Consider the following 13,948-nt stretch of genomic DNA (forward strand, 5'->3'; position numbering starts at 1 on the left):
TTTCAGAGAAGTGCTACCTCTTCTGTCGTTCTCAAATCTGATGAACAATTGGGAGGAGCCTTCATAAAGCTGGCATCTAATATTCTGAAGACAAATTGTGTCAAATTTGCCAGTAGTCTTCCTGCTAATATCTGCAACCATTTGTACTCAAATAGAACATTTGTATGGTTACTGGTTTAAAGCAGACTTTAAGTATCTTTTTCCCACTCTAAAAAGAGTTTGAAAAGAGCTCTCTTACCCAGAGAAAGAAGAAAAAGGGTGGTGTTCATACTGCCTTGTCTATTGAAATATATCCATTGCTTCTGGATATAGGGTCATTAATTCCCCTGGTTTTTTAAGTGTTGATCCACAGAGGTGGTTTGCAGGCAGCAAAAGGATGGTGGAAAAAAAAATTAGTAATTTACCATGAATCAGTCTCTTTCAGGAGAATCCAAATTCACAATGAATATACAAAGATGAGGTCAGATAGTTTAGCTCTGATAACAAAAGTCCATTTTTAAATGCTAATTAACCCCCCAAGTGTATGCTTTTTAAAAAAATTAAAATCTCTAATCATTTCACTTTGAAGTTCCATTTTCTATTAAAGAAAAAAAAAAGGAAACTATGCAGCCTCTTACATTTGTCTGGAAGGGACCAAACAGCTGATTACAAGAATGAACTCTAAGCATAAAAGGAAAATTTAATGATATCTCATGAACAATTAAAAAGACCATTTGCATTCTTCTAAGTTTATTGAAAAAAAAAGAAAAAAGGCAAGGAAGATTTGGCTACAATCACATGCTGCGAAGGGATAGGAAAGAGAACATTAAATGTTTTTCATGATTCCTCCTGAACCCTTCAATAGCACGACAGGATGCTTATTAGCATGCACATTGCTGTGACCTGGTTTACTACAACTTTGCATTTAGGCAGGTGTTTAAAACAGGTGTACAAATCTGTATTCTTTTTCTTTCTCAGAACTCTGATAATATGCACAAATTGTGCAGTTTGTATGTCTGTTCTTTCCATAGGGATTTTCTGGGCCCTTGGATGCAGCAGGTGGATCTAGAAGATCTTGTTCAAATTGATTTACAAGCCTTTTGAAAGCTAGCAGACAGGTCTCCAGGAAAAAATTCCTTCATTTTTTCATTAAGCGAATGTGCATTATGAATGCGCTGGGTGTTTAGTGTGTCCCTCAAACCCCAATATTTATCAAGCATCAATTGATGCTATGTTGTAGCCCCAGTAACCTCTGTGGCATAATTGAGATTCCATATTAATTTTCCTCTTTGACTGTCCCCATCTGTAACAACAGTGTTATCTGATGTAGAAGTGGCTTGGAGGGGAAGTAACAGGTCATGCAACCCGTGTTATAGCTGTAAAGGCCAAATATACCGCTGGGAACAGCTATGAGTATCTAAACAAGATACGAATGTGTTGTGCCCTTAGATCATAAAACTGAAAAAATGCCTAATATTTCTGCAATAATCTCTTAAGTGCCTTTAAGTCTAATCTTGCTGAGCTTCACCACTGATGTCAGCCAATGTTGGAAAGATGTAAAGAAGTTCAGAGCCATGGGAGGTTCTTCTGGGAATCTTATTTTTCCCTGCATGCTCACTCTCACACAGTTCACTGAGCATCTTTCAGTGGCTCTTTTTGGGAGCAATTTGTTTTGCTGAGTCAGACTTTCCCTGTGAGACCACAACCCTTCACTTTTTAGTCACTAACCAAATAAGCTAACAGAATCAGCTACTGGAAAGATTACAGAAATGCCATGTTATGACAGTACATAGAATGTACTGATGAGATATGATTCAGATTCAGGGTGATTTGGGAGGATAAACTTCTTCTTCTTCATTACCTCCAGAACAATTTCTTTGTATCGCGTGGTGAAATCTTTATCTTTCTTTCTGGGTTTTTTTTTTTTTTAATAGGAAAATAATTGTTCAAGCTGACAAGCAACCTGTAATTCTTATGCAAGCAACCAGGAAAGGCACAAGAGCAGCCTTCAAGGGATTAGAAGTGTCGAACTGTGTAACTCTAAATGGTGCTCATCTAATTGATGCTTAACTTAGGGAGGAGAAAACTCTAGCAAATAGTGGTTATTTTGCTTTCAGAAAGAACACTGTCACAGACATCTTCCTACAAATGCCACATCAGTTGCTAACAATTTGTTCTAGGAAAATCTTCTTGCTGATTTATGTGCTGCCACGCAATTCTTTTCCAGTCACTGTGAACATCCTGGATTTCCCTTTTATTTATTATGAAATATTGCCTTGAACATGGACAAGAAAGCCAGTTAAGCAGCTCACTTCTAGATCCTGAGAGCACAGGAAATCAACGTACATCCTGTTCTTCATGTGTTACATGCATGTGAAACAATGGAAAAATAGGTTATTTACTGCCTCAGTTGTAGAGTTCCTAATACCTGACTACTATGCATGGAGTGGGGGGAACACATTCCTTCTAATCCACATCACAAATTTAGCACCAAGCATGTCTGAAGTGAGCAGTATTCTTTCTAGTTTTACAGAGGAAGAAGAGTGTCTGTAGGTAAGGCATTAAATTGGGAGTCAGGGGACTCAGGGTCAGTTCCTAGTTCTCTTGTAGGGCTTTGTGATTTTAAACAAATCACTTTCTTGCCTCACTGTGGTGCCCTGAGATAAAATGGATGCTTGGGAGGGGAGTGGATGCTGCATAAGGAGCGGGGGCTGATGAACAGATAGACAAGTTCTCTTTACTCAGTCTTGTGACTTTTTTTACTTGTCGGGAATATAGAAGTTGAAAGTTTTGTATTGAGTAAGAGAGCTAACACCAGCTGCAGCACTGGGTAAGAATACCTGCCATGTACAGATAGGTGCTTTCTTAAAAGACGAGTTGTGTATGGGGCTGTTCACTGTGAACAGCTTCTGAAATGTTTCAGAACATTTTAAAACAGTAAGAATAATTCATAACTGGTTCCAGGGCAGGCAAAAATGGTACATTATTGTTAGTGGTGACACTGCATAGCTAGGTAAACCGAGTATGTATCTGTACGTCTGATGCTCTTGAAGATGCTCACTTTCATACTGCACTTGGCGAGCACCCTCTTTAGTGAAGCATAAGCATGTGTCTCATGGACTAGTGGTGACAACAGTGAACTTTGTGTTAGGAAACTTTTAAGGAGGCAGCAAAGCTCAATACTTTTATGATTTGGAATGACAAAATACAGTTTTATGTTTTGCTCTCTATTGCCACATGCAATGAGAACTTTCCCTTTTCAGGACTTAATGCTTTTATTGCAGAGGGAAACTAAGGGCTCTCTAGCCACCAAGATATTTAGTCAGTATAACACGTCGTTAATAAATAACAAGGAAACCTGTTCCTCATTTAACCCATTCAATCCAGTGAAATCCTCCAGTAAGCACTTGTATAAAAATCATAGATATTCATGAAGCAAGTAGGCTTTTTCCCCCACCCTTTATTGCATGTGCACTTAAATTTATGCTTCTGGTCACTTTGTTATATTTCTTGAAGGAGGATTCCTCCTGCTATGTGAATGTCACCTTTTACAAGAGACAGGGACATTAAGTAAAATGCTGTACAGATAATTATAACAAGGCTATTAGTGGCCTGTAACACAGGGTAAATGACACAACTAATTCTGCTGTTAAGACATAATATATGTGTCAAGTTTTACCTGTAGCTGTACTTCGTACAAGTTATACTGTCTCCAGAGGCATGTGCTGCATATCACTTTGACCATGAGTCAACCGTAAACTCAGCATAGCCCTTCTACACGATGTCATTAGAGTGAGAGGAGCTGCCCTATGACATGTTCATTTCAATTGCAATTAATTGTGTCACTTCTGGGAGAGCTTGTCTCATTGCATGTATGTTTTTGTTTAAATTCAGATCAGATGTTTTGTATCTGATACTCTGCTGTGAATTTTCTCTGCTAAGAAAAATAACTAAATAATATACTATATCTCACGGTTCTGGAGAGAAGTTTTGACAGTTTTTATGTACTTATCCTTGTGAGATTGATCAGATTCTGGTTATGCATATGTTCATATCCTGATATGCCCTTGACTTTCTCAGAAGTAATATTGCAGCCGTCTTGGTTTGAAAAACAAAGCAACACCAGCAAAGCATAATAATGTGGTGAAAATCTCCACCATGAGTGCTTTACTTGCCCTGTTCTGTTCTCCCACACACAAACTCTTTCAGGGTAATTAATTAAATGTCATAGAGGCAAAGCAGTTAATGAAGCTTTCTTCACCAGCCTTGCCCCATTGACTGAAAAAGCCAATGTGTAGTGCCAAGAATGTGCTGAATTATGGAGAAGCATACAGTGTGCATCCTTTATAACACTGTTAAAGATGAACCTCTTAAACTTGTTTGCTTATATTAATAGCATCTGGAGCCAAGGAATTGTGCAGTTGGCTTTTAATAGCCTAAAGGGCTTTTATAAATTTTAAAAATGCAGTTTATTTAAGAATGCAAGCAGAATACACATCTGAGAAGAACAGGTATTTTAGGGATTGCTTTTTTCTCTTTCACCTTGAGTTCATTGGAAAAAGAATTGTTCCTCTTCTAGCCCAGACAACATCACCTTGGATGTGCAAAACAGATCACTGTTTTGTACATAGGGTAGCCATTTATAGCTGTGCAGATTTACTTTAAAATGTTACTGTTGTAACTGTCCAGTGTTTCATACGTGCCAGAAGGACTGCAACAAGAAAGAGAAGTGAAATGCAGTTCCTCTCAGTTAAATCCAGCTATGTGTTTGAGACACCTAGATTTGCCGGGGTTGGTGTTCCTGGAGCAATGGGATAGTCAACACACTACAGAAGAATATTTTTACATTCAAAACTGGAAATGCTAAAGGCTAAGGCTGCTAAAGACTTCTTGTTGTATGTTATTTCATTACCCTGTTTGAGGAAAATCTGTCCTCTTTCTCTTAATAACCATGACTGTATTTTGGTGTTCAATTAGACTAGGTGGGAAAATTAATATTACACTGATCCTGTCAGAGTCATTCCAAGGAGACTCTTAGGATCCTGATGGTCTTCCTATCCCATGTCCTGGCTAATGTCTATATGGTGCTGTTAGAAGGCATAATGAAGAGAGATTGCTGTGTTGTCTGCATTATACAGCTTAGTGATTTACCTAGTGCATAATGGAAGTGAGAGCTTGGATGAAGGCTACCTACTGCAATTCAAGCTGATTGATGCTATGTTTATAGACTGGGAAAAGACGCTACCAAGGTGCTTATATCCATGCATTTAATTTGAAGAGATATGCTCTATCATCTATTGTTCAAGCTAATATTCCACTCCTTGGAGGCCAAGGCAATTAATACTTACCAGCTCCACTTTCTCATAGGCAAAAGGCTGTGGTCTTTTATGTCACAGGCAGAGGTCTTCACAGAGATCCGTGACATCTCCTTTTAAGAGGGACAATATGATCTGTCTAGATCTCGTACACTTTTTAACAAGGTGGTAAAAATACATAAGTTATGTCTAAACTCCTGTTTGAAATTACTTGTTTACCTTCTGGTAATTTTGCTTACAGTGGAAAACAGCCTACTGCATCTATCAGCTAACTACACTGTTTCTTTCTCTCAGGTAGTAGACCCATGTTGGTATGTCTCTTTTCCTGTGTTCAGCACTCTGTCTCCAGAACACTGTACACATGTGCCATTGGTCTTGGCTATTACGTGGGGGTCTCTCTCTCTTAATTCTCCCTTTCCAGCCTTCCTAAATAAGCAGTAGAATTCCTATTGGGCCTACAAACCCACAATATCCTGGGCAGGTTTAAAACAAGGCGCTGTCTCTCCTTATCATGACTGAAACTTCCAAAACATTGGTTACTTCTCTTAGGGATACTGGCTCCAACTTCAGGTTTCAACAAAAACTCCAAAACAAGCCAAAGTTGAATCTTAGCCTCATATAGTGAAGATGAGTTACTTTCACTCAGCCAGGATACCTAAGTTATAGCAGAGTGAAAGAATTACAAAGAATTTCTGAAGTAGCTTTTAATACATCTGTCATTCCTTTCATAACTGAGTTACTGAAAGTCTAGCAGTATTTTGTGTTTTACTTTCTTTATATGTAATTATAGCATTAGGTCATTCCAGGGTAATTTCTTAGAAGAAAATAACTTATTTTATTAAATCTGGAAAGTTCAATTGAACCACTTTAAGATGTTAAAATAATTGAAGAATTTAAAGATAATTGATATTTCATGAATAAAAGACAGAAAGTTTAAAAATATAGCTGTTCTTTGATTTAGATAAATGGAATTAAAATCACAATATGCAATTTAGTTGTTCTTTGTCATTCCTTTCTGTGTTGTGAATGTCCATTTTTTCCTAGATTGAGGTGTAAGACAGCATACAAAAGGGAGAGGAAGAACAAACCCTGTGTTCAAATCTGAAATGTCATACGTGGCTTTCATGCATTTCTCCATCATAACTTTTATTTTTTAAGAATTAGGTAGCTCTGGACAGGGAAGAATTTCACCTTTAAATTGTATCTGAAACACTCCATAAAATGTATAGGTGACAAACCAGTACATGAGAACTGAGACCAAGGAAAACAACAGGTAGCATACAGAAATCCCCGTGCCTTGCAAAAACTAAGTAAAAACTATTCTTGGATGGTTCAAGTCCTGCAGACTTGGATCTTTTGTCATTTTACTATGTGGGCTGTATGTCCAGCCTTCAATAAACAAAGGCCTCCTGGGATAGGAAAGGGCTAGATGAAAAAGAAACTCAAAGACAGACAGTTGGTTCTAAGGGAAAACCAACCAGACAGCACCTTGTTGCCAGAAAACATCCAGCAAGGGGATTTCTGCTGCCTCCATGCTGCTTGTGTGACTGAGCTCTTCCTTTGACTTCAGTTCAGAGCAAGCTGGCAGTGGCAGTCTTTGTGCTCACGTTCACTCATAGGGCAGGTTCACTTCTCTTTGTATCTTGCATTTCTGATCACCAGTCATCTAGACTGGGACACCAGTTACTATGTGTCACAGCTTCCTGTGAAAGATCATACATCTGATTTTCATTTTGATGTGTCAGGACTCGTTCAGGGACTGAGTCAATGAAATCATATTGCTCTGTAAGCATAGTTAATATTAAAAAAACAAAACAAAACCCAAACAAACAAACAAACCCAAACCAAACCAACCATCCAAAAACTACTCCTCGCTTCTTGCCTTTCTAATAGTCAGGCTACTGGGTCTCCAGCACAGTCAAAGACATTTGTTTCCATTTCAGATGTACAGAAATAGATGCAAAGGTTAAATCTGCCTCACAAAAGTAACAACCATTTTCATGCATACTTTTCTATAGAAGCAGGATGAGAGTCTGTTGGGATCTTTGTTTTGAAAAGGAATATAATTCTTTTACACGGAAAAAAAAACATCAACCAAGTTAGTATTTCTGGATCATAAAGGTATTAATGACAAAGAAGTTAGAAGGACAAAGAAACATAATGAGCATTCCAAACTAGAAACCTGAGCTACAGCTGTCAAAGCAAATAGCAAGAAAACAAAACTGAAACTCTGATTGAGTTCAGCCTTCTACACCTCAAATAATTTCTTGTCGACCTTTTCTCCGTAAGCTGTGGTAAGAGCTCACTTAAATCATCCCTGCTGTCATCAATCCTGTTTTCAAGACCATAGTTGGAAAGATGTACTACCAGTGATCAATTAGAAGACACTACTGCTTTTATAGTTCCATGGCCCATGAAACAATAGTGCCATATGAAGACCACCTTGTCCTTCTCAGTGTCCTTGATACCAAAGACAACCCATAAGAGGAACAAAATAGTGAGTAATGTTCTGTACCTGTCTCATTTTCTTCCTCTGCGAATTGAATTAACCTAGCCCTGAAAATGGGAAGGAAGCAGTTGAAAACGAGTTCATGCTTTTCTCTGTGACCCGCCTACGTGTATGTAACAAGCTGCAAAAGCAGTTTCAGCCTCTTCTCAGTTGGCTGTAGAGAAGCTTCTAATTAGCAGCTTATCTAGTCAATGAAATAAAGTGAATCCTTATGGTATACATTGTAGCAAATGCAGGAGGGAGGGAGAAAAAATAAACTAGAGGTTGCTTCGAGGCATAAACCGTCTGTGGGTTTAGCAAATAGGTGGTTATTTTTATTCAGAATATGGTTTTGTCAGCACTGCTTTTCAGAGTACTCATTGTAAAAAAGGCCCAGATAGATCCCTCACTGAGGACTCTTAGTACGATGCAACACACATTGCCCCACTCGACTTTCATGAGAACGCTTCCTGGGGGCTGAAGGGAATTGCATAAATTGCCGGTATGATTCATACTGCTTATTAACTAAATGCTTCAAGTGTTGCCAGTTGAAGTGGACACGTTTCATTCAGCAAGTTTATACATCAGGCTCTAGGAAACTATAATTGATCTGGGTCATGCATGCACGTTCACAGATGTGATGGTCTACAGCAAGGTTATTGCAGATAGCACACGTGGTAAAGTCTGCAGTTGTCCGTGAAAAAAAGCAAACTTTTCACAGTATGATTTTAACAAACCGTAACTATTAGGTTGGGGTTTTTTCATGCTGTTTTAACAGTTCCATTGTTGGGCTTTTGGTTTGTTTTTGACAGTAAGATTAGAATAACTCATCATACCCATGATGAGTTGTCACAGCTACTTCAATGAAAAGCTTTAATACATATGTGCTTTTCAGAAGCAAATTTTGCATGCTTATCAAGGTGTTCATTTGTTTCTGTCATAGTTTGCTTAGGTGCTGTTGAGTTACAGTTTACTGAAAAACTCTTTGCTTAGTAGACTCGGAAAACTATTTTTTCCAATGTTTTACCTCCACTGAGCATGCTCTCTCCCCTACTGCTTGCTGGGGATATGCTATCCTGCCATGGTTTAACCCCAGCTGGCAACTAAACACCACCCAGCCACTCGCTCACTCCCCTCCGGTGGGATGGGAGAGAGAATTTGAGGGTAAAAGTGAAAAAAATTGTGGGTTGATATAAAGACAGTTTAATAGGTAAACCAAAACCCCCGTGTGCAAGCAAAGCAAAATGAGTTCATTCACCACCTCCCACGGGCAGGCAGGTGTTCAGCCATCCCCAGGAAAGCAGGGCTCCATCACATGTAACGGTTACTTGGGAAGACAGGCACCATCACTCCAAATGTCCCCACCTTCCTTCTTCTTCCCCCAGCTTTATATGCTGAGCATGACATCACATGGTATGGAGTATCCCTTTGGTCAGTTGGGGTCAGCTGTCCCAGCCATGTCCCCTCCCAGCTTCTTGTGCACCCCCAGACTACTTGCTGGTGGGGTGGGGTAAGAAGCAGAGGCAGCCTCGACTCTGTGTAAGCACTGCTCAGCAGTAATGAAAACATCTTTATATTATCAACACTGTTTTCAGCACAAATCCAAAACACAGCCCCATACTAGCCACTATGAAGAAGATTAACTCTATCCCAGCCAAAACCAGCACATATCCTCATCCTGTGAGGCCTCAGGCCAAGATTTCAAAATAGAACAGAATTCCCCTTGCAAATGGAAGAACTAGAGTAAACCACCATGGTGATTTGGCAAGGTTTTCTACATAACATGTTTGTATGGTTTGCTTTTACTGCAAGATTTCTATAGCGGTGCTATTGAAATGACTGTTAAAAAATGCTTCTGCCAGTGTATGTCCTGGCCTTTCAAAAGTTTCAGACTATGGCAGCATTATCATGCTTGGTTTTAATGAAAACACTTTGATCAACAATAAATCTTGTAAGGAGATCACTGGAAATGGGACGGTGGTTTGTCCTACCTTTCAGATGAAAGGGAGAAGAAAGGAATATGGATAATCACCAGAAAAAATACAGATGAGACCTTGGAAGTCCAGACTGGAATAGTAGTAAGAAAGTGTGGGTGGGTGTACAAGGGTGCTAAGCTGGAGGAAGAAATTTTGTCAAAGGACTCTTTAGAACAAAACACTGAGCTGAAAGATGGTAATAAAAAAAAAAATGTTACAGAAAAGAGGTCTTGGGTAAACCCAAATGACCTGGATCCAACTTGAGGAGCCTTTCATTTTGCTGAAGAAACTGAAGGGAGATTTATATATATGAAATTAATTAAGGGGAATCCTGCCTCTTAAATAAATCTGTGTCTCCCACCTCCACCCATGAATGTCTGACAGAAGGGGAGCTAATTTTAAGCAACAAGTGAGTTTACCTAATCATCTATAATGTCTAGCTTTATCTTTAGGGAGAAACTGATTGTGTGTTAGAAAATGTTTTGTGTTGCCGCTCTTTATCCCTATGTGAATCTTTTCTCTCACATATCTAGAAAAGTTTGCACCAGAAAGCCAATATTTGCAGAAGTGGAAAGGACTTTATTAATGTGCAGGGGAGAGCCTTAAGAAGCAGGACTGGGTGCTGGGGAAAGCAGTTGGCAGGGGATTTCATGGACTTGAGAGCAGGTGCTCCAAGGAGCTCATGTGAGCAACCAATGTGCCAAAAGACTCTCAGATTAAAAGGTAGTGCTTGGACTTTCTTTCAATTGCTTAAACACCGCTGGTTCCATCAAGAGTATCATCTGGATACCCTGTTGCCTCCAGGAAGGATCTGATGTCTGGCAGGGAAATATACATGGCCAAATCACAATCAAATTCAGGGGGGCAACTATGGTATGCAGGGAATATAAAGTGGAAGAACGAGCCTGACTGGAATTCATACAGGTAGGGAGCACATGCTGAGTGAGATGTTGGGCTCAACAGCTTTGGGAAGGATGTGGAACTGGCTCTGGGCAAAGGCTGTGTGGAAAGGATTGGGGAAAGAAGCTTGAAGAGGGATAGGAAGGAAAAAGCTAGATCCCTGGCTTTCACTCACCCTATAAAACTAGGAAGAAAGCCACAGATTCCACAGCTGCATAGTTGACAAAATGCCTTTGATCCAGAAAAGAGAGGAAAGATGACAAAACCATGTCTATTCTTCCAGAGATCGCTCCAGCTGTGGAAATTAATCTTCTCAAAGGGTTGTTCCATTTACTCAATTGACACAGCTATGTGTGGCAGATATAAGGGTTTCCACTCCTCAGTCTGAGGCATGTAGGAATGCATTAGGGAATGCAGGTGCAGTTTTTGCCCTTTGACATTTGATTTGGTTTGCTTTTTAAATCTGGGAATATTCTATCAAAAACGTCTCTGTTCAAGAGTACTTTGAGAAAGCAGTTTACTGGTGTTCCTATTAGTAACATAAGTGTGTACTTTTGATGGTAATCTCAAAGGAATATTGTGAAGATAAATTAACGTTTATGAAGTGCTTGGTTATTATAATGATAAATTTTCTAGAACAGCCTGTGAGAAAATGGATAAAGCTGTATGTGGAACATGCTGTGTGTTAAACTATGTGTAGGGACACAGTTTTTAAACATTCAAATTAAAATATTTAACAGTTCTGATCATTCAGTGAAAATCATTTGAGAAAACCTGACTTCATAAAATTAACATGGTTTTTCTCTCTTTTTTTTTTCTTTTCCTGGAAGTAATGCAATTGAGAGTCTGTAATTTTGAAATAATATATGCATGTGATTTCAACTCCTGCAAGTCACTTTTTTATGTTCTTGCAATAGCGGATAATGATCTGTGGAGTTCAACCTGCAAGTTTGGCAGAGTGGGTTTTCTTTGCATCTAGCTCTTGTTTAAGCTTTTGGTCCAGTGACTTTAAAATAGATGTACCTGGCTGTATGAATCCCATATTCCTCTTAAAGTACTTCTTAATTCTAGGGATGCTGTGTCCTCTTAATTATATTGGAGAGTGAAAGGTATAATTCATATTCATTTTAATTAATTTTTTAAAAAAGACAAAATGAAAATTGAAATATAAAATTGCTTTGTGCTTCCGCATGTGGCCTCTTGAGGGCAGTAGTCTTTCAGAGCGATAGAAAATTGAGACTTGCTTAACTTTTCAGTCAAAGCATGCTCCTCGTAATAATCATAATTATCCATTGGCAATGCAGAGGGATGCTAGAATTCATTGTGTCATTCAATCAGTAAAAATGCTGCACTCAAAATTTTCAAGCCAGTTTGTTCTTAAAAGTGTCACACAAGCATTTCTATTTGTGTTTCATTATGGTATAATCTGGACCATATGTTCAGCTAAAGCTAGGCCTTCTTCTGAAATTCTCCCAACTATACTAGAAATAAGCAAGATTAGAATAAATCTTTTTGCTTCCTTGGAGATTAGGAGATTTTGTAGATTTAGAACTGTACAAATCTAAGGAAGTCTTCAGTCTTTCAAAACAATTTATTTTTTCCACATTTAACTCATGAAAGTATATCTTATATATATTTGCCATATAAATGCCATTTTTGTTAATACTCTAGTACTCTTGGCAGCCATCTCTAAGGATATGTGGATAGGAAGACCAGGCAATCTTGGATCCTATAATGAGACCTCACTGGTTCTCTGAATCTGAGAATTTTTTAGTCAAGACTTGATCCATTGCATACAAATCTAGTTTGACTTGATTCACAGTCAAAACTGCAGAGTTCTGTTTCCAGCAAAATCTGGAAGAAAAAGGAAGGGAAACCCCCATTCCACTCCTATCCATATTTCCCCTATTAAGTGGCATAGTTAATCACTAAAGTACTGTTCTTTGGAGGAGGAATTTCAACCACAAACCTTCCTTTCCAGATGACCATCCCAATCACTAGGCTACACTGTCAAGCTCCTTCTGGTACTACCTGTAGCACAAGATATTACAAATTCTCTTCTGTTTGTTAGGAATTCCTCGACAGGATGGATTGTGTGCCAACATCATGTGTATCCACTAGATGGTACAAGATCTAGTGGTTCTTGAAACCAATATGTGTCTTTGCCTGCAAGCAGAGAAAGAAACTTGTTCCAGGTCCTACTTCTCCCAAATAAATGTTCTAATCATGGGCCTTCTATGTAAAATAGCTTTTCTTTTCCCTAGAGTTCCTGCTTTTTTTTGAAGTGTTGGAAATCACTGTTGTATCTGTGACAGTCTGATCCATAAGGCATCTTTTCAGAATGTATCCTGGATTAACTCCTTCAGAACATCTAGGAACAGGAACATAAAGTTTCTTGAGTCTGATAAAGGATAGAAGCACAAGATGGATAACAAATATTGCCATGCATTCAAGGCCAGAGCATTGCCCACCACATATCGAAGCACAGATTTAAACACCTGCCTGCAGAACCTGAAAATCAAAATTCAAGATGCTTATGGGGTCTGGGCCAAGAAGTCATCATTTTTAAGCATGATATCTGAACTTGGGTTAGTCCTGACTAGAATTTGTTACTACACTGAAAACAGGCTTCCAAGTTTTTTCTAAGTATACTCCATTAGGAGCAGCCAAAATTAAAATCTAGAGATTTGATCTAAAGGAGAGCAATTTAAAACATTTTGTTCATGCACAACATGACATTTGCAGCTGCTTTGGAAGAAAATAACAAATTAATAGCAAAATAGTATGAGAAACAGGCTTAATTTCTTGCAATAATTATCAGTTCAAATTTTAGAAGTCTGAAATACTTGGAACTGGATAAATATTCTTGACTAATGTGCTGCATTATTGGCAAAAACTTTACTACCATCTTTTTTCACAAAGAGTTCACTTTACTATTAAAACAAGACCACGTTTGGCTTTTATAATAACTTGTTTAGAAGCTCTTTAAAATCCAAACAGGTATGATGATGCTCTATTACAAGCTACCCACCACAATTGCGCTTCCACCCATCAAAATTATCATGCAACTTCCATTCTTGCAAGAGGAGGGAGATTTATAGAAATACTACATATGGGAATAACTGCTTTGGATATTTGCCATATTTATGCATCACTTGCCTGCTGAGCTGATGAAGCCACTTCATTTATTCACACACTAAAACAATCGGCTCTGGAGAAGGATGGGATTATCTATCAGTGTTCCCGAGCTCTGTAGTGCTCTGCCTGAGCCTGCTGTGCAATTCCCAGCT

This window comes from Strix aluco, chromosome 1 (assembly GCF_031877795.1).
Source record: "Strix aluco isolate bStrAlu1 chromosome 1, bStrAlu1.hap1, whole genome shotgun sequence".
In the NCBI taxonomy this organism is placed as follows: Eukaryota; Metazoa; Chordata; class Aves; order Strigiformes; family Strigidae; genus Strix; species Strix aluco.